The sequence below is a fragment of the Peromyscus maniculatus genome, chromosome 22 (genome assembly GCF_049852395.1).
Source record: "Peromyscus maniculatus bairdii isolate BWxNUB_F1_BW_parent chromosome 22, HU_Pman_BW_mat_3.1, whole genome shotgun sequence".
In the NCBI taxonomy this organism is placed as follows: Eukaryota; Metazoa; Chordata; class Mammalia; order Rodentia; family Cricetidae; genus Peromyscus; species Peromyscus maniculatus.
The window spans coordinates 14,436,099-14,458,298 of record NC_134873.1 but is presented as its reverse complement, the minus strand read 5'-3'; the positions used below and the strand labels follow the sequence as shown (position 1 = coordinate 14,458,298).

The window sequence follows — 22,200 nt, the reverse complement described above, 5'->3', positions numbered from 1 at the left end:
AGGGTCTAGCTAATTGACTTTGCCCACCACAAACCTAGATCACTTTGCAAAGATTCAAACGTGGTGAGTAATCAAGCCTCTATCTGCTCTCCAAAACTGACTAACCTAATAAAAGTTTGCCAATGAGAATTACTCTGATGAAACACAGGAAATAGACTTTAATGAACAGTCACGAATTTCATGGAATAATTCAAGGATGAAAATGAAAATACAAAGAAACAGATCAAAGAAGTGAAAGAGATAAATTTAAGTCATCTAAGTGATGCCCCAAAGAAACACAACGTTAAGGCTGATGAAAATAACAAAAACAATACACAACCTGAGAAGGGGATTTAATAAAGTGATAGAAACACTGAAGAAGATGCAAACTAAAATAAAGATGGAATGGGTAAACTCAATAATACAATTAGAAGACTAAAAGAAAAATCTTACAAGTATTATAGTTCAAGAAAAACTAAAGAAAAGGGCCTAAAACAAAGAAAGAAGAAGTGTGAAAACTTTTAAAAAGCAGAAAAAAATATACAGGAAATGTGAGACACCAGGAAACACTCAAACCTTAAAATTATACGTATAGATGAGGGAGAAGAATCCCAATCAATGCACACACAAGACTTCAACAAGATTGTAGGATAAAACTTCTCACAAACTAAGGAAATTTATATCCATACAGATAAATAATGCACAGGGAGCATCTACCAGATAAGGCAAGGATGGAAAATCTCCATGGCATATCACAGCTAAAATACTCAAATCAAAATAAGAAAAGTATACAGAAAGCTGCAAGACAAAAAAAGATCCCTTGCCACATAATAATCAAAACACCAAACACATAGAAAAAGACAGCATATTAAAAGCTGCAACAGAAAAAAGGCAAAATACATATAAAGGCAGACCTATGAGAATTACATCAGATTTCTCATTGGAGACACTAAAAGCAGAAGGGCCTGGACAGGTGTAATGCAGACTCTAAGAAACTACAGATGCCAGTCCAACAAAACATTCAATCACCATAGATGGAGAAAACAAGATATTCCATGATAAAGTCAAAATTAATCATATATACACAAATCCAGCCCCATAGAAGGTGCTAGAAGGAAAGCTACAACCCAAGGAGGTTAACTACATCCATAAAAACACAAGCAATAAGCTGGGCAGTGATGGTGCATGCCTTTAATCCTAGCACTTCAGAAGCAGAGGCAGGCGGATCTCTGTGAGTTCCAGACCAGCCTGGGCTACAGAGTGAGTTCTAGGAAAGACTCCAAAGCCACACAGAGAAACCCTGTCTCAAAAAAATCAAAAAGTAAAAAACCACAAGCAATAAATAATCTCAATTTGGCACAACCCAAAGAAGAAAAACACATACACATGCATTGCACCACATACTACCACCACCAATGGCAACAAAATAACAGGAATTAGCAATCATTTATTATTGATATCTCTTAATATCAGTGGACTCAAGAAAAAGACACAACTAACAGAATAGATGCAAAAACAAGATCCATCTTCTCCTGAATACTAGAAACATACCTCAATGCCAAAAGTAGATATTACCTCCGTGTAAAGGGCAGGAAAAAGAATGTCTGACAAAATATTCTCCAAAACCAAGCTGGTGTAACTATTCTAAGGGCTAACAAAATACACTTCAAACATAAATTAATCAAAAGAGATAGGGAAAGACACTTCATACTCATCAAAGGAAAAAATCCATCAAAATGATATCTCAATTTTCAACATCTATGCCCCAAACTCAAGGACACCCACATTTGTAAAGGCAACACTGTGAAAGCTTAAATCACACATTGACAGTGGGAGAATTCAATACCCCACTCTCACCAATGGACAAATCATTCAGACAAAAACAAAACAGAATAGTGGAGCTAACAGAGTTCATTAACCAAATGGCTCTAATAGATATCTACACAACACTCCACCTGAACACAAAAGAATACACTTTCTTCTAGGGACCTCATGAAGCAGTCTCCAAAACTGACCACATAATCAGTCACAAAGCAAGTCCCAAGAGATATAAGAAAATTGAGATAACACCCTGCATGCTATCAGACTATCACGGGTTAAAGCTGAAACAACAGAAAGCCTAAAAATTCATGGATACTGAACAACTCTCTACTAAGTAACCACTGGGTCAAGAAAGAAGTAAAGAAGGAAATTTAAAGACTTCCTATAAGTCAATGAAAATCAATGCACAATAACCAAACTTATAAGACACAGCAAAAGCAGTGCTAAGAGAAAAGTTCATAACACTAAATGCCTGCATAAAGAATTTGGAGAGATCAAGCCGGGCGGTGGTGGTGCACGCCTTTAATCCCAGCACTCGGGAGGCAGAGGCAGGCGGATCTCTGTGAGTTCGAGGCCAGCCTGGGCTACCAAGTGAGTTCCAGGAAAGGCGCAAAGCTACACAGAGAGACCCTGTCTCAAAAAACAAACAAACAAACAAACAAACAAACAAAAAAAAAAAGAATTTGGAGAGATTTCATACTGGCCACTTAAAAGCACACCTGAAAGCTCTAGAAGAAAAAGAAGCAAATGCACCCAAGATGAGTAGACAACTGGAAATATTCAAATCAATAAAATAGAAACAAAAAGAACAGTATAAGATTCAATGAAACAAAGAGTTGGTTCTTCAGAAAATCCACAAGAAAAGAAAGCCTAGTACTGTAAGACAAATTGCTAAACGGTCTTATTAATTAAAAAAAAAAATACCCTGAGCCAGGTACTGGGGTGAAAACTGAAAGATCAGAGGAATAGGACAAGCCACAGCCAACCTCACCTTACCAACTCCTCAGCCTCCAGAGAGAGCTACTTCTTGTATACTCACACCTATATCCTTTCTGTGCCCTGGCATCTGACTTCCTCTCTCCACCCAGCTACATCACTTCCTCTTTCTGTCCACCTCTATCACTTCCTGTCTGTCTGTACAGACCTCCAGACCTCTATGGTTAACTAGTGCTGGGAATTAAAGGTATGTGCCACCATACCTGGCTCTGTTCCTAGTGTGGCCTTGAATTCACAGAGATCTGAATTAATCTCTGCCTCCCAAATGCTAGGATTAAACGTGTGTGCTACCACTGCCTGACTTCTATGTTTAATATAGTGGCTGGCTTTTTCCTCTGATTTCCAAGAAAGCTTTATTTATTAGAGCACAAATAAAATATCACCTCATTTCCCCTTTTTTATTCAAAATTTTAAAAAGTTATAATATAGGAAAAACCTATATTATACAATAAGTACAATAACTATATACAATATATATAGGCAATAAATGTCTAGTCCATTTGCATTTGACAAATTCAGAGAAAATATTCCATTATCTATCCTATCTTTGTGAATCCAAAGGATTGTATCTAATTTACCTTCTATCCTAATTTGCATTACCAGAACTATCTTTTGATGTCTTTCAAATTTATACACTTTATACCTCTTTAGTGAGTTTCTTTCCTAAAATTGTTAACAAGGAAAACTAGAACTAGAACTATATAATCTTCAACTCCCTCAGAGATGCAAGAAGAAAATAATATTTCTAATTAAACAGGAAGTACAAACAAGTGACTTCCAAAACATGTGAGTTATGACAGAAACATCCAGCTGCCTAGACAGTCACCCAAATTATTCTGCAATGTTGGGGCATCCATTCTTTGGCCTACAGGCTTAGCATATCTGACAGACTCATCTGTGAAGCAGGATTTTCTAAAGAGCCTTCCAACCTTGTCTTGGCAAGGATCAGCAGTCCTTTTGTGTCATGCTTGTCCATTTTGAACAGCATACTGTCAGCAGTACAAAGGCACTTTCCTGCCCAGTAGCTAACTTTTGCCACAAAGAAAGTAAATTCCATATTAAGTTCCTTCAATGCCCATCATCTTCTCTGAAGTACACTGGTGCTGCCAGGAGTATGCCAGGATTTATGACATATCTCATAGTCATAAAAAAAGAATATATGTTATTAAAACATCTTAAATGCCAGATTCTGTAGATCTCTGAAGTGTTTTAAGATGACCTGTCTATCTAAAATATATTTGTTTGACCTTGAAAACATACCTAATATGACTACAAGTTCAATTGTAATAGGTGACTAAATAATTGCTTGCATTTCTTTTTTCTAATTAGTTGGTAATAGTAACTTTCAAGGACTAGGAATTTGCATTACATTATTAAATGAGCTGTATAGGTACAATACCTTGAAAAAGATTAGAAATATATGTACAGTATTTTCTAACAAATTAATCTCAAATTTGCATCAATATATAAAATTTGTATATAATATATAAAAATCTAATCCAATGTACAATATTTAAAACTAGTAGTTACTTTTTAAAAGTAGATTCAATAATCTACCTTTTTTTTTATCTTATATCCATATTCTCTTTTTTCTTTTCAGAGTAGATTCAATCATCTACCCTTTATCCATCATTTCTATATCTTTCTTTTCAGAGTAGATTCAATGATCTACCTTTTATTTTACCATACCTCTATCCTCTTTTTTTCTTTTCTTTTTTTTCAAACAAGAATCCTAAATCTAATCTCCTTTGTTTAGCCTTTTTCCTGACCATTAACAATATCAACTTGTAACCAACCATCCTAAACAATGACAATTATCCATAACCCATTGAAGGACCAAAAGCCACCCCCACCTCTTGGGAATGTGAGCATCGTGTTCTTAAAATTACTTCCTGATGTCTGAAGGTGAAGGCATCTTTAGGGGATCCTGAAAAGAAAAATTTTGGGCTAACCGTCAATCATGGGAGAGGTAGCTGTATCACTTATTGTCTAGTCTCTGCATAAGGGGAAGATGCAGGACTTGTCTCAAGTCCTTGCTTGTGTAATCTGTGAGGCTGGATCACCTCAGCTAGCCATCTCGAAATTGTCCTGAACAGTTTGTAGTCCAAAGCCAATCTTTGAGTGGTGTTTATCAGCTTAGTGGTATTATCATCATCCTGGTGGAATCATCATGGTGGGGTCCCATCATCTTTTTGGAGACTTCAGAGATTGCATTAGGAGTGGTCATTGTTCACTGTAGAAAATCTTTCCTGGGACAATTTTTCTAGATGATTTGTCCTCTTTCTCAAGATGTCTCATTTGTCTAGTGGTCTTCAGATTCCTTAGCTAGATGCCTTCATTCACCTGAAAGACAAAAACAAAACCCTTCCACAACTCGAACTTTGGAGAGTTTCCAAATCTAATCTTTATCAATTTTGATTAATGGTTTCTCATGAATTTTTTGTTCTCTCTTTTATAGCTGTTCTGTCACCCCGAGCAGTATTTTTTTATAATAGGTATTTGATTCTTTAATTGCTCTGGGAAGGGGTTTCTTCCATAATAACAGGAAAGTACTGAACAGAATTTGATATGGCAGACTGTGAGAGGCCCATGTTGATTCATTAGTTCAATGTTTGCCTTTACCACACCTTCTATATAATTCAGAAGGGGGAGGGGCATTCTGTTGCCATTGTTCCTTGAAAAAACATTGTTTCTAGGAATGCCCTGTTTATAGTCCCTTTTTAGGTGACCTTGTTTACTGAAATTAAAACACCTGACATTACTATTTTTCTTCAAACCTCTGGAAATCACCTATCCTATCCAAATATCATCATGGTCATGAGATTCAATTTTAATTGTATCTTGGATCTATTCCTCTAAGGGTGCTGATCTTGCCTATAACAGCCTAATTATCCTTTTGCATTGTGCATTAGCATTTTCAAAAGTCAGAGATTCAATTATTATCTGTCTAGCTTCTGAATTTGGTATTATTCTATTTACTGCCAAAGACACCTTTTATAAGAAATCAGTGAAGGTTTCTTTTGGGCCTTGTATAACTTTTGTAAATCACTCAATTTTTTTTCTTCTTCAATTCTGTCCCAAGCATTCAAGGCTGCCATTTGGCATAAAATTAAGGTGTGGTCATCATATATAGATTATCTTTGTATATCAGCATGACTGCCTTCTCCAATAAGTTTATCTCGAAAAATTTCCATACCTCTAGCCATACATCACTACCTCTAAGACCTCTGTAACCAAATCTTTCCCGTCTTGAGGGATAATTCAATTACAAGCTGACCGTGAATTTAACATTTGCTTCAGGAACAGAGAATGCACATCATATGACACTATAACTTCTTTGAATCTCCTCAAATCTAACATTTGCACAGAGGTCCAATCAGCTCGTACACAGCCTTGGGCATTTGGCAGTTCCTATATGGCTACTGGATAGATTAAGGTTGGCTATTTGAAAGCTCTAGGCTGTTTCTCTGTAATTGTATAATGTAATGCTAAGATTGGTTCACCTTTAAATTCCTCTATTTGGGTTTGAATTTCTCTATGATATGTTTTAACAAATTTTTCTAAAATTTTTATCTTGGTTAATAACTTTTTTAGTGATAAAACAGAAATGATCAAACAAATAATATTTATAATTGACATTACATCTATCCCATCAACATTAATTACCCTCTCATTTAGTTGTTCCATTTTCAAACTACCTAATATGTTATCAAGCAGAGATCAAATATCTGCCATTGTAAAAATGTTTCCCATTTTTTAATGGGGAAAAAATTCTCTTTTAACTAATTTCTCCCTTTAAGAAATCTTAACTGACTTACCAACTCTGCCAATTGCATAGCACAGCAGAAGCCCAAGTGGGTTTCAAGTGGGTAGCAGCCCGAGATGGGGATGCAAGGAAAGCCCACAAACCACTAGGAGAGAAGTGAAATATCCAGCCATGTGGGCTATGCAAGAGGAATAGCAAGCAGCTTTGGAGATCAGTCAACACAGATTGCCAGTCAGCATAAGCATGCCCAGTGAGCCTTGGAGAGGCAGAGCCCTGAGGTCCTGAGGTCCTGAGGACCTCGTGCTGTTATTGAGCATAGCTATACTTATTAAGCTCATGGTTACCACATCCCTCATAAACTATGACTTGTCTGAAAACTCTCAGGGGGTTTCAAGCCTATTATTGGGCAGTGTTACTGGAACTTAAATAATAGTGATTGACTTTTTCCAACCATTGCTGCTGGACAAGATGAATGATTCAACCACCACTGTTAGAAAGAATTTAAAAATGTATATTGTTAGTAAAGTTAGCTTAAGATGTTTTTGTTAATGGCTTTGATATAGAATATCATGGGGAAAAATTCAACTTTAGAAAGCTACACTTTTCTTACTTGAGCAATGGATTGTTAAGTTCAGGGAACAAAACAATGGCATTTAGGCTACTGTTGACTTCTTGTTCAGAAGGGTTGGTAATCAAAGGCAATGATTGATTCCTTGTACTTACTTTTGCCTTTGCCTGCCAGATATGATTTGATAAAAGATTGTTGATGAGTGGATACTCATTCTGAGGAGTTGAAGTAGAAATGACTGATTGTTTTTATATATACAAGTTTATATTTGTGATTCTTTAAGATTTTTATATTACCTTTTGATATAAATAATAAAATGACTAATCCTTTCTTTTTTTTTCCTTTTATTTTATTTTACAATACCATTCAGTTCTACATATCAGCCACGGATCCCCTTGTTCTCCCCCCTCCCGCACCCCTCCCCTTCCCCCAAGCGCACTCCCCATTCCCACCTCCTCCAGGGCAAAGCCTCACCCGAGGACTGAGATCAACCTGGTAGACTCAGTCCAGGCAGGTCCAGTCCCCTCCTCCCGGACTGAGCCAAGCGTCCCTGCATAAGCCCCAGGTTTCAAACAGCCAACTCATGCAATGAGCACAGGACCTGGTACCACTGCCTAGATGCCTCCCAAACAGATCAAGTCAATCAACTGTCTCACCTATTCAGAGGGCCTGATCCAGGTTAGGGGCCCCTCAGCCTTTGGGACATAGTTCATGTGTTTCCATTCGTTTGGCTATTTGTCCCTGTGCTTTATCCAACCTTGGTTTCAACAATTCTCACTCATATAAACCCTCTTCTTTCTCGCTAATTGGACTCCCTGAGCTCCACTCAGGGCCTCACTGTGGAGCTCTGCATCCAGATTCTCAGTCCTTGGATAGGGTTTCTGGCACAACTATTAGGGTGTTTGGCCATCCCATCACCAGAGTAGGTCAGTTCCGGCTGTCTCTCGACCATTGCCAGCAGTCTATTGTGGGGGTATCTTTGTGGATTTCTGTGGGCCAATCTAGCACTTTGTTTTTTCCTTTTCTCATGTGGTCTTCATTTACCATGGTCTCCTATTCCTTGTTCTCCCTCTCTGTTCTTGATCCAGCTGGGATCTCCCACTCCCACAGGCTCTCTTTCCCTCAACCCTTGCCCTTCATTACTCCCACTCATGTCCAGGTTGTTCATGTAGATCTCAGCCATTTCTCCGTCAAAATGACTAATCCTTTCAATAGAGCCTGACAGTAAAGAACTACCTGAGAAAAATATCTTGGTTGCTTACACTTTTTTTTTCTTACACTTTCTAATCTATAGCAAGTTCTTTAGACATAAATGCATGTGGATCCTTGGGAAAAAAATTTTCATCTGTAATGCATAAAATGTTTAATCATGTAAGGGAAATGAGAAAACACTCTATTTTTTACTTGTATTCACTGTAATCATCCACTTGCAATATACAGTTTAAACAAATTGTTATTTTTATATTGCTTAAACAGTTTTGCTGGGGTATAGAAACTGTAAGAAAAAATAAAGTTAGAAGGAAGACATCAGAAAAATACTAGAAGAAAAATATAAGGAAAGATGTAAAAGACAAACATCAGGAAAGAGGTAAGGGGAAAAAATAAAGAGAGACCCTTACATGTTGAAGATGTTTATGTTTATGTGTACTCGCACTCTTGCGTGAGTGTGTGCAGGCAAGGGTGTGTATTTTCCCCTTTTTTGCTGGTCATGAGAATTAGGTTTTGATCTGCTCATCAGCCCCAGAGAATTAGCATTTATTCTCTCAGATAAACAATTCAACTGTATAATCAGTTGCTGACTCCATACTTCCACTTCAGTTCCTGAGCTGCTGAGACCTGTCTCTTATCAGCAGTAGTGACAGAGTCCTGTTGCAAAGGCTCTCAGGGATGAGAAATATAGAGAAGAAAGAAGATAGCAAAGATAAAAGCTGGGTCAGGAGGTCCTGCCAAAGTCTTTCCTTATGTCAAGCATGTTTATTAAGAAGTACAACGTCTTATATACTATTTGAAGGAGAAAAAAACCAAGGCCAGAGGAAGCTAGGTCAGGCAATGTTGGTGAATAGAACATAGGATGCCTCAGACACAGCTGCCAAAGAACAGATGAATATGTAATATCTTTCCCTACCTATTCTGATTAGTTTTTGTTTGAAGCCTATTTTGTCAGATATAATATAGGTACATCTGCTTGCTTATTAAGTTCATTTGCTTTGACTATCTTTTTCCATCCTTGTAGCTGGAGTTTTCCTGGTCCCACCTAATTCTGTGGTTCTACAGATCTGCAGCCACTCAGACGCAAATGCAAACAGAGGCTTAATATTATTTATAACTGCATAATCATGACTCAGGCTTCTTCCTACCTAGATCTTACATCTTAAATTAACACATTTCTATAAATCTATACTTTGCCACATGGCTCATGGCTTACAGTATCTTTACATCTTATTTCTCATGGCGGCGGCTGGCAGTGTCCTCTCTGTTCTCCCTTTCTCCTTCCTCCTCTCTAGTTAGAATGCTCCACCTAACCCTATTCTGCCTCACCATTGGCTAAACACCTTTATGTATCAATCAATCAGAGCAATGTATTTTCACAGCATACAAAAAGACATTCCCCTATCACATCCTTTTCTCCTGAGGTGATGTCTATCCTTGATAACAATGTGTGTTTCTTACAGACTCCAAGAACACATCAAAACAATTATCCACCATGATCAAGTAGGCTTCATCCCAGGGATGCAAGGGTGGTTCAACATATGAAAGTCCATCAATGTAATACACCATATAAACAAACTCAAAGAAAAAAAAACCACATGATCATCTCATTAGATGGGGAAAAGGCATTTGACAAAATCCAAAACCCCTTCATGATAAAGGTCTTAGAGCAATCAGGAATACAGGGAACATACCTAAACATAATAAAGGCAATTTACAGCAAGCCAACAGCAAACATCAAATTAAACGGAGAGAAACTCAAAACAATTCCACTAAAATCAGGAACGAGGCAAGGCTGTCCACTCTCCCCTTCAGGAACATAGCAGGATACAAGATCAACTCAAAAAAATCAGTAGCCCTCCTATATACAATTGACAAACAGGCTGAGAAGGAAATCAGAGATACATCACCCTTTACAATAGCCACAAATGACATAAAATACCTTAGGGTAACACTAACCAAGCAAGTGAAGGACCTATATGTCAAGAACTTTAAGTCCCTGAAAAAGAAAATTAAAGAAGATGTCAGAAAATGGAAAGATCTCCCATGCTCATAGATAGGCAGGACTAACATAGTAAAAATGGCAATTTTACCAAAAGCAATCTACAGATTCAATGCAATCCCCATCAAAATACCAACACAATTCTTCACAGACCTAGAAAGAATAATACTCAACTTCATATGGAAAAACAAAAAAAAAAAACCAGGATAGCCAGAAGAATCCTATACAATAAAACAACCTCAGGAGGAATCACGATCCCTGACCTCAAGCTCTACTATAGAGCTACAGTAATAAAAACAGCTTGATACTGGCATAAAAACCGACATGCAGACCAATGGAATCTAATTGAAGACCCTGACATTAATCCACACACCTATGAACATATAATATTTGACACAAAAGCCAAAAGTGTACAATGGAAAAAAAGAAAGCATCTTCAATAAATGGGGCTGGCACAACTGGATATCAACATGTAGAAGGCTGCAAATAGATCCATATCTATCACCTTGCACAAAACTTAAGTCCAAGTGGATCAAGGACCTCAACATAAATCCAGCTACTCTGAACCTGCTAGAAGAGAAAGTAGGAAGTAGTCTTGAATGCATTGGCATAGGATATCACTTCCTAAATATAACACCAGTAGCACAGACATTGAGAGAAACAATCAATCAATGGGACCTCTTGAAACTGAGAAGCTTTTGTAGAGCAAAGGATATGGTCAACAAGGCAAAGTGACAGCCTACAGAATGGAAAAGGTCTTCACCAACCCCACATCTGACAGAGGACTGATATCCAGAATATATAAAGAACTCAAGAAATTAGACATCAAAATGCCCAACAGTCCGATTAAGAAATGGGCTATATAACTAAACAAAGAATTCTCAACAGAGGAAACTCAAATGCCTGAAAGACATTTAGGGAATTGCTCAACATCCCTAATCATCAGGGAAATGCAAATCAAAACAACTCTGAGATACCACCTTAAGCCTGTCAGAATGGCTAAGATCAAAAACACTGAAGACACCTTATGCTGGAGAGGATGTGGAGCCAGGGGAATTCTCCTCCACTGCTGGTGGGAATGCAAGCTTGTACAACCACTTTGGAAATAAATATGGTGCTTTCTTAGAAAATTGGGAATCCATCTCCCCCAAGATCCAGCTATACCACTCTTGGGCATATACCCAAGGAATGCTCAATCATACCACAAGAGCACTTGCTCAGCTATGTTCATATCAGCATTGTTTGTAATAGCCAGAACCTGGAAACAACCTAGATGCCCTTCAACTGAAGAATGGATAAATAAAATGTGGTATATATACACAATGGAATACTACTCAGCAGCAAAAAACAATGACATCATGAGGTTTGCAGGCAAATGGATGGATCTAGAAAAAAATCATCCTGAGTGAGGTAACCCAAACTCAGAAAGACAAACATGGTATGTACTCACTCATAGGAGGATATTAGATGTGGAACAAGGATGACTGGACTGCTACTCACATCACAAATAATCTTCAGCTGATAGAGAGAAGTAATAAAAATGAAAGCAATCAGTGAAATACAAACTAATAAATAGTACAAAGAATAAACTAATCTGATAGCTGGTTCCTGGAGAAGACCAAGAGCCCCAACTAGACCAAGAGTTCTCACTGGACCAAGAGTGTCAATCAGACCAAGAGGGGCTCCCTCAGACATAGACACCACGTGCACCAAGTGGAGAAAAAGAAGGATAGACGCCAGTGCAAAAATAAAGTCAGCAAAGTAAATACCAACATGGCTCCATCAGAACCTACATCAGTAAGACCTGAACATCCCAACATAGAAGAAACAGAAGAAATTGACCTTAAAAATGTCTTTAAAAAGATAATAGAGATCTTTAAAGAGAAAATGAAAAATTCCCTTAAAGAAATTGAGGAAAAGTCAAATAAAAAATGGGAAGAAATCAATAAATTCCTTAATGAAAGGCAAGAAAAAGCAATTAAGCAGGTGAGAGAAACAGTTCAAGATTTGAAAACTGAAATAGACACAAAAAAGAAGACACAAACTGGAGGGAATGCTGGGAGTAGAAAAACTGAGTAAATGAACAGAAACTACATATGCAAGCATAGCCAATAGAATGCAAGGGATGGAAGAGAGAATCTCTGGCATTGAAGATACAATAGAGGAAATAGATTAGTCAGCCAAAGAAAACACTAATGCCAACAAAGTCATAAACCAAATTGTCCAGGAAATTTGGGAAACCATGAAAAGACCAAACCTAAGAATAATAGGGATAGAAGAAGGGGAAGAATACCAACTCAAAGGCACAGAAAATATATTCAACAAAATCATAGAAGAAAACTTTACCAACCTAAAGAAGGAAATGCCTATAAAGATACAAGAAGCTTACAAAACACCAAACAGACTGGATCAAAACAAAAGTCCCCTCACCACATAATAACAAAACCACTAAACATACAGAATAAAAACAAAATATTAAGAGCTGCAAAGAAAAAAAGCCAAGTAACATATAAAGGCAGACCCATCATAATAACACCTGACTTCTCAATGGAGACTGTAAAAGCCAGAAGGTCCTGGACAGATGTCATGCAGACACTGCAAGACCATGGATGCCAACCCAGACTATTATACCCAGCAAAACTCTCAATCACAATAGATGGAGTAAACAAAACATTCCATGACAAAACCAGATTTAAACAAGATCTTTCCACAAATCCAGACGTACAGAAAGCATTAGAAGGAAAAATCCAATCTAAGGAAGTTAGATACACCCATGAAAACACAGGCAATAGATAATCCCACACCAACAAATACCAAAGAAAGGAAACATACAACACTACAACCAAAAAATTAACAGGAATTAACAATCACTGGTCATGCATATTCATTAACATATTCATTAACATTGATGGTCTCAATTCACCTATAAAAAGAAATAGGCTGACAGAATGGATATGAAAACAAGATGCATCCTTCTGCTGTCTACAAGAAACACACCTCAACTTCAAAGACAAACACTACCTCAGAGTGAGAGGCTGGGAAAACACTTTCCAATCAAATGGATTTAAGAAGCCAGCTGGTATAGCTATCCTAATATATAATAAAATAGACTTCAAACTAAAATCAATAATTTTATTTGAGAAAGATATTACATATTTATCATAGGGAAAATCCGACAAGATGAAGTCTCAATTCTGAATGTTTATACCCCAAATACAAGGGTACCCACATTTGTAAAAGAAACATTACTAAAGCTTAAATCACACATCAAACCCCATACACTAGTAGTGGGAGACTTCAACACCCCACTCTCACCAATGGACAGGTCTGCCACACAGAAACCTAACAGAGAAATAAGGGAACTAACACACATTATGACTCAAATGGACTTAATAGATATCTACAGAATACCCCACCCTAACACAAAAGAATATACCTTCTTATCAGCACCCCATGGAACCTTCTCAAAAATCTACCACATGGTTGGTGACAAAGCAAATCTGAACAGATACAAAAAATTAGAATAACCTCCTATATCTTATCAGACCACCATGGCTTAAAGTTAGATTTCAACAACAACAAAAATTACAGAAAGCCTACAATCTCATGGAAACTGAATAATACCCAACTGAATCACCAATGGGTCAAGAAACAAATAAAGAAAGAAATTAAAGATTTTCTAGAATTCTATGAAAATGAGTATACAACATAACCAAACTTATGGGACACTATGAAAGCAGTGCTAAGAGGGAAATTCGTAGCACTAAATGGCCACATAAAGAAAATGGAGAGTTCTCACACTATCGAATTAACAGTACACCTTAAAGCTCTAGAACAATAAGAAGAAAACTACCCAGTAGGAATAGATGCTGGGAAATAATCAAATTGAGAGCTGAAATCAATGAAATAGAAACAAAGAGAACAATACAAAGAATCAATGAAATGAAGAGTTGGTTCTTTGAGAAAATCAACAAGATAGACAAGCCCTTATCCAACTTAACCAAAAGGCAGAGAGAATATCCAAATTAACAAAATCAGAAATGAAAAAGGGGACATAACAACAGACAATGAGGAAATCCAGAGAATCATCAGGTCATACTTCAAAAACCTGTACTCCACAAAACTAGAAAATCTGAAAGAAATGGACAATTTTCTGGATAGGTATCACATACCAAAGTGAAATCAAGACCAGATAAACTATTTAAATAGACCAATAACCCCTAAGGAAATAGAAACAGTCATTAAAAATCTCCCATCAAAAAAGCCTAGGACAAGATGGTTTCAGTGCAGAATTCCACCAGATTTTCAAAGAGTTAATACCAATACTCTTCAAATTGTTCCACACACTAGAAACAGAAGGAACATTACCAAACACTTTTTATGAGTTACTCAAACCACACAGAGATGCAACAAAGAAAGAGAATTACAGACCAATCTCCCTCATGAATATTGACGCAAAAATACTCAATAAAATACTGGCTAACCGAATCCAAGAGCACATAAAAAAATTATCCACCATGACCAAATAGGCTTCATCCCAGGGATGCAAGGGTGATTCAACATATGAAAATTCTGTCAATGTAATACACCATATGAACAAACTGAAAGAAAAAAAACCACATGATCATCTCATTAGATGCTGAAAAAGCCTTTGACAAAATCCAACACCTATTCATGATAAAGGTTCTAGAGAGATCAGGAATACAAGAAACATACATAAACACAATAAAAGCAATTTACAGCAAGATGAGAGACAACATCAAATTAAATGCAGAGAAATTCAAAATGATTGCACTAAAATCATGAACCAGACAAGACTGTCCACTATCCTATAGTCGAATTTCTAAGCAGTCGTTAAATAAAGAACATGGAGCCAAATATAGGGGTGAAAGCCTTAGTGATCAGAGAAATAGTGAGAGCTACCAACCACCTTACCTCATCAGTTCTGTAGCTTTCATAATGCCATGACTTCCTATCTACCCAGGTTTTTATTACCTTGTTGTTCTGCCCTCTCATTGCTCTTAGCCCAGCTACCTCACTTCCTTGTCACAGCCTGTCTGTACAGATCTCCAGGTCTGTACAGTTGGTTCTTTGATTAAAGGCGTGTGACACCACACTTGGCTCTGTTCCCCAGTATGGCCTTGAACACACAGCGTTCCTACCTGCCAAGTGATTGGATTAAGGGCATGTGCTACCACTGCCTGACTTTTGTGTTAATGGCTTGCTATTTCCTATGTTCTCTAGGCAATCTTTATTTATTAACATACAAATAAAATATCACCACATTTCATTATAAATAAATTATCACCATATTTCCACTTTTTTGTCTAATAAAAATAAAAGAAAATAAAAAGGTATAACTCACATAAGAAATACTATATACAGTAAGTGCAATAACTATATACAATATATACAAGCAATAAATACATCAGCAATGTCTAGTCCATTTGCATTTGACAAATTCAGAGAAAATATTCCATTATTTATACTATTTTGGCGAGCCCAAAATATACCTAATTCACTTTTTATCCTATCTTGTATTACTGACAGAAAACTATCTTATGATGTCTTTCAAACTTACACACTTAACACCTGTTATTAAGGTGGGTTTTTTTTCTGAATTTCTTAACAGAGAAAACTGTTACTATGACTATCTAATCTTCAACTACCTCAGAGACACAAGAAGGAAATAATATTACCTAGTAAAACAGGAAGTGCAAACAAGGGACTTCCAAAAAAATGTGAGTTGACAGAAACAGTCAGCTGCCTGGACAGTCACCCAAGGTTCCTCTGCATGTTGGGGCATCATCTTTGGCCTACAGGCTTAGTGTATCTCACAAACTCATTTGTGAAGTAGGATGTACACAATGCCTACAGCTCAACCTCACATTTGGTTCGAGTATTCCAAGTACCAGATAAACCTGAATTCCATCAGTGTCCTGTCATGATGCAGGATTTTAAACTCTGGAAATTGCTGGCGTTTTTGGAATTTGGCTGCCCATTCTTCTCAGCTTGTGGGTGGCTTTATCTCCTTTACTAAATACCAGTCTACTGTTAAACTCCATTCGCCTAGTTACTTTTGCAAGAATAACTGTTTCAACTACTATTCCACTGCACACCAGAAGCCATCTGTCCACTGCCTGTTTAGCTGCCTTCATATAAATGGATACTGTACCTTTTCCAGATTGCAAAGCCACTTCAGTGATGGTGCCATATTGTCCTGGCCTCAGAGGACACCTGTTGTTAAAGCCACAACCACACTTGTTTTGTAAGGATCTGTAGTTCTTTGTTTTGTGTCCTGTTTGTCCATTTTGAATAGCATACTGTCAGCAGTTGATACAGGGCACTTTATTGCCCAGTGGCTAACATTGGCCACAATGAAAGTTAGCTCCATATGCATTTTCTTCGATGTCCATATCTTCTCTGAAGTAGATTGGTGCTGCCAGGAGCCAACATGTCTCATAGTAATAAAAAAAAAAAAAAGAAAAAATGCTAAGTTATTAAAACATTTTGAATGCCACAGTCTCTAGCTCTCTAATGGGTTTGAAGATGACCTGTCTATCTAAAATATATCTCTGCTTGACCTTGAAAACATACCTAATATGACTACAAGTTCAATTATAATGTCTAACCACTAACATTCATTTCTTTATATCCTAATAGTTGGTAATAATAACATTCAAGGATTAGCAAATTGCATTACATTGTTAAATGAACTGTGTAAGTACAATATGAGAGCAAGATTGAAATATACATACAGCATTTTGTAACAATATCAATCTCAATATATATAATTTGTATACAATATATAAAACTCCAGGGGCTGGAGAGATGGCTCAGAGGTTAAGAGTACTGGCTGTTCTTCCAGAGGTCCTAAGTTCAATTCCCAGCAACCACATGGTGGCTCACAACCATCAATAATGTGATCTGGTGCCCTCTTCTGGCTTGCAGGCATACACGCAGGAAGAACATTGTATACATAATAAATAAATAAATTTAAAAAAAAAAAAAAAAACAATGCGAAGTATTTAAAACTAGTAGTTTCTTTTAAAAGTAGATTCAGTAATCTACCTTTTATCTATATCATTTCTATATCCTCTCTTTTTTCTTTTCAGAGTGGATTCAATAATCTACCCTTTATTCTATCATTTCTATATCTTTTTATAGAGTAGATTCAATAATCTACTTCTTATCTATATCCTCTTTTTTTTTGTTTTGTTTTGTTTTTTTCAAACAAGAACCTTAAATCTAATCTCCTTTGTTTGGCCCTTTTCCTGACATTAACAACAACTACTTGTAACCAGTACTCCTAAACAATGACAACTATCCGAAACCCCAAAACCATTAAAAGACCAAAATCCACCCACCTCACCCCACCTCTTGGGAATGTGGGTGTCATTTTCTTCAAATTGCTCCTGCTGTTTGTTGGCAAAGCAATCTTTAGGGAATCCTGAAAAGAAATTTTCTGGGTTAATTATCAAGGGAGAGGTAGCTATATCATTTGTTGTCCAGTCATAATGCCAAAGTGCAGGGCTTATCTCAAGTCCTTGTTCAAGTAGTCTGTGAAGCTGGATCATCTCAGATAGCCATCTCAAAATTGTTCTGAATAGTTTGTAGTCCAAAGCTGATCTCTGAGTGAGGTTTGTCAGCTTATGATATTATTATTATTATTGTCCATGTGGAATCATTGTTGTGGGGCCCCATCATTTTTCTGGAGACTTCAAATTCACTGATAGGCTTGGTCATGCATAATTCTCTGCAGAAAACTGATAAAGATTTGAATACAAAAACATGTATAGGTGGCTAAATGAGCCTTTTTCTAGAATTAGTTATTACTCTATATGACATTAATATCATACAAAAGTTTAAAATATATATATTAATCTTATAAATTTTGGTATAAAATTCATACCTGAAGAAAAGTTTAAAGAATCAAAATAGAACCAAAGAATTGAGATTAGTGGCAATAGAATAGTCCCTTAATTTTTTTTATTTTCTTCTGTTCCATATCAGAAGATGGCTCTTTCTTCTGACATGATACAGAGATTTTGCATTTTCCTTTTAACAACATGTTTGGGTTTAGAGAAGGAGAGAGCCATTTTCCAACTCCAAAGCCAACTTTAATTTTCAATTGAACTGGGACTACAAAAAAAAAAAAAAAAAAAACATTTTATGAATTCCTGCCCCACAGTTGGATACCAAATGTAGTCAAATTTCTAAGCAATCTTATTAAATAAACAACATGGAGGCCAAATATAAGGGTGAAAGCCTTAGAGATCAGGGAAATAGTGAAACCCACCAACCACCTTACCTCACCAGTTCTGTAGCTTCCAAAATGCCATGACTTCCTGTCTACCCAGGCTTTTATTGTCTTGCTGTTCTGCCCTCTCATTGGCTCTTAGCAAAGCTACCTCACTTTCTTGTCACTGTCTGTCTGTACAACCTCCAGATCTCTATGGTTGGTACTGGGATTTTAATTTAGGCATGTGTCACCACAATTGGCTGGGTTCCTTAGTATGGCCTTGAATACACAGAGACCTTGGCTGCCAAGTGATCAGAATTAGGACGTGTGCTACTACTGCCTGACTTTTGTGTTAATGGCTTGCTATTTCCTCTGATCTCCAGGAAAACTTTATTTATTAACATACAAATAAAATATCACCACATTTAAGCACAAATAAAATATCACCACACTCTGCCCATATTTATTCAATATAGTAGTTGAAGTTTTATCTAGAGCAATAAAACAAAAGGAGATCAAGGGAATACAAATTGAATAGGAAGAAGTCAAATTTTCACTATTTACAGATGATATGATAGCATACATAAGTGACCCCAAAAATTCTACCAAGGAGTTCCTACAGCAATAAACTCCTTCAGTAAGGTGGCAGGATACAAGATTAACTGAAAAAAAAAAAATCAGTAGCCCTCCTATATACAAATGACAAATGTGTTGAGAAAGAAATTAGAGAAACATCACCCATCACAATAGCCACAAATAATATAAAATACCTGGGGGTAACTCTAACTAAGCAAGTGAAAGACCTGTATAATAAGAACTTTAAGTCTCTGAAGAAAGAAATTAAAGAATAGATCAGAAAATGGAAAGATCTTCCATGCTCATGGATAGGCAGGATTAACATAGTAAAAATGGCAATCTTACCAAAAGCAATCTACAGATTCAATGCAATCCCCATCAAAATCCCAACACAATTCTTCACAGACCTGGAAAGAACAATACTCAACTTCATATGAAAAAACAAAAAACCCAGGATTGCTAAAACAATCCTGTTCAATAAAGAAATTTCTGGAGGCATCACAATCCCTGACTTCAAACTTTACTATAGAGCTATAGTGATAAAAACAGCTTGGTACTGGCATAAAAACTGACATGTAGACCAATGGAATTGAATTGAAGACCTGGACATTAATCTGCACACCTATGAACACCTGATTTTTGACTAAGAAGCAAAAACTGTACCATGGGGGAAAAAAGCATTTTCAACATATGGTGCTGTATAACTGGATGTCAACATGCAGAAGATTGCAAATAGATCCATATCTATCACCATGCACAAAACTCAAGTACAAGTGGCTCAAAGACCTCAACATAAATCCAGTTACACTGAACTTGATAGAAGAAAAAGTAGGAAGTAGTCTTGAACACATTGGCACGGGAGACCACTTCCTAAATATAACATCAGTAGCACAGACACTGAGAGCAACAATTAATAAATGGGACCTCCTGAAACTGATAAGCTTTTGTAGAGCAAAGGACATGGTCAATAAGACAAAACAACAGCCTACAGAATAGGAAAAGATCTTCACCAACTCCACGCCTGACAGAGGGTGGATCTCCAAAATATATAAATTCAAGAAACTATACATCAAAATAGCAAACAATCCAATTAAAAATGGGCTACGGAGCTAAACATAGAACTCTCAACAGAAGAATCTCAAATGCCAGAAAGACATTTAAGGAATTGCTCAACATCCTTAGTCATTGGGGAAATGCAAATCAAAATGACTCTGAGATACCATCTTATACCTGTCAGAATGGCTAAAATCAAAAACAACGATGACAGCTTATGTTGGAGAGGATGCGGATCAAGGGGAACACTCTTCCACTGTTGGTGGGAATGCAAACTTGTACAGCCACTTTGAAAATAAGTATGGTGGTTTTTCAGAAAATTGGGAATCAATCTACCTCAAGACCCAGCTATAACACTCTTGGGCATATATACTCAAGGAATACTCAATAATACTGCAAGGACACATGCTCAACTATGTTCATAGCATTATTATTAATAATACCCAGAACCTGGAAACAACTTAGACGCCCCTCAACTGAAGAATGGATAAAGAAAATGTGGCACATATACTCAATAGAGTACTACTCAGCAATAAAAATAAAATGATGGGGCTGGAGAGATGGCTCAGAGGTTAAGACCACTGGCTGCTCTTCCAGAGGTCCTGAGTTCAATTCCCAGCAACCACATGGTGGCTCACAACCATCTGTAATGAGGTCTGGTGCCCTCTTCTGGCCTGAAGGGACACATGCAAGCAGAACACTGTATACAAAAATAAATAAATAAATCTTTAAAAAAAAAATTTAAAAAAAAGTAAATAAAATGATATCATGAAATTTGCACACAAATGGATGGAACTAGAGAATATCATCCTGAGTGAAGTAACCCAGACTCAGATGGACAAACATGGTATCTACTCACTCATAGGTGGATGCCAGACGTAAAGCAAAGGATAGCCAGACTTTGACCCAGAGCTCCAGAGAAGGTAGCTAACAAGGAGGACCTTAAGAGGAAAGTATGGATCGCTCTGAGAGGGCAAATAAATGAGATCTACATGAACAAACTGGGGGTGGGAGGTAATGGAGGGCAAGGGATGGGGGATGAGAACATAAGGGAATGGGGATGTTCCATCTGGAACAGGGACGGAGGGGGAGAGCAAGGAAAGAGATACCAAGATAAAAGAAGACATCATGGGAATAGAGAGAAACAGAGTGCTAGGAAAGTTCCCAGAAATCAACAAGAATAACCCCACCTTAGACTACTAGCAATAGTCGAAAGGGTACCTGAACTGGCCTACTCCAGTAATCAGATTAGTGAATTCTGTCATCATAGAGCCTTCATCCAGTAACTAATCGAAGCAGATGCAGAGATCCATGGCCGGGTGCCAGGCTGAGCTCCAGGAGTCCAATCAATGAAAGAGAGGAGGGATTCCATAAGCAGGAGACATCAAGATCCTGATGGGAAAATGTACAGAGATAGCCAGCCAAACTAGTGGAAATTCATGAACTATGGATCAATAGCTGTGGAACCCCCATGGGACTGGTCTAGACCCTCTGGATAGGCAAGACAGTTGTTTAGCTTGAACTGGCTAGGGGGCTCCCAGGCAGTGGAATCAGGATCCATCCCAGGTGCATGAGTGAGCTTTTTGGAGCCCAGTTCCTATGGTGGGACACCTTACACAGCCTTGGTGCAGGGGGGAGGGGCTTCAACTAAATGTACCAGGCTCTGCTGACTCTCCATGGGAGACCTTGCCTTGGAGGAGATGGGAATGAGGGGTGAGTTAGAGGGAAAGGCTGGGGGGCAGGAGGAGGGAGAAGAAGGGGATCTGGTGTCAGTGTGTAAAATGAATAGAAAATTTCTTAATAATAAAATGTTTTCTAAAAAAAATTAGAAGATCAAAATAATAGTAGTAGTAGTAGTAATAATAATAATAATAATAATAATAATAATAATAATAAAACATGACTCATTCAAAAAAGGGCCCTGTGATCTGAACACAGAATATTCAAAAGAAGGAAAAATGCCTAAAATTAGCTCAAGATGATTGTTA

General features: G+C 37.2%; 1 protein-coding gene and 1 long non-coding RNA gene across 3 annotated transcripts in view; both read right to left on the bottom strand.

Moving 5' to 3' along the window:
* The window catches only part of LOC107402936 (zinc finger protein 54-like), a 43,946-nt gene extending 26,326 nt beyond the window's left edge, over positions 1 to 17,620 (bottom strand). For both annotated transcript variants that reach the window (XM_076559044.1, XM_076559045.1), the window contains exons 1-2: positions 16,517 to 17,620; positions 4,650 to 5,139 (exon numbers count right to left, since the gene is read on the bottom strand). The gene's annotated coding sequence lies outside the window, so the exon portion shown is untranslated. The remainder of the gene's footprint in view (positions 1 to 4,649; positions 5,140 to 16,516) is intronic.
* Positions 17,621 to 17,736: 116 nt separating this feature from the next.
* Positions 17,737 to 21,599, bottom strand: LOC143270167 (uncharacterized). Its single transcript, XR_013047147.1, has 2 exons — positions 21,434 to 21,599; positions 17,737 to 17,791 (listed from the first exon to the last, which is right to left on the bottom strand). It is a non-coding gene; the product is annotated as an uncharacterized LOC143270167 (long non-coding RNA).
* Positions 21,600 to 22,200: the final 601 nt, after the last annotated feature.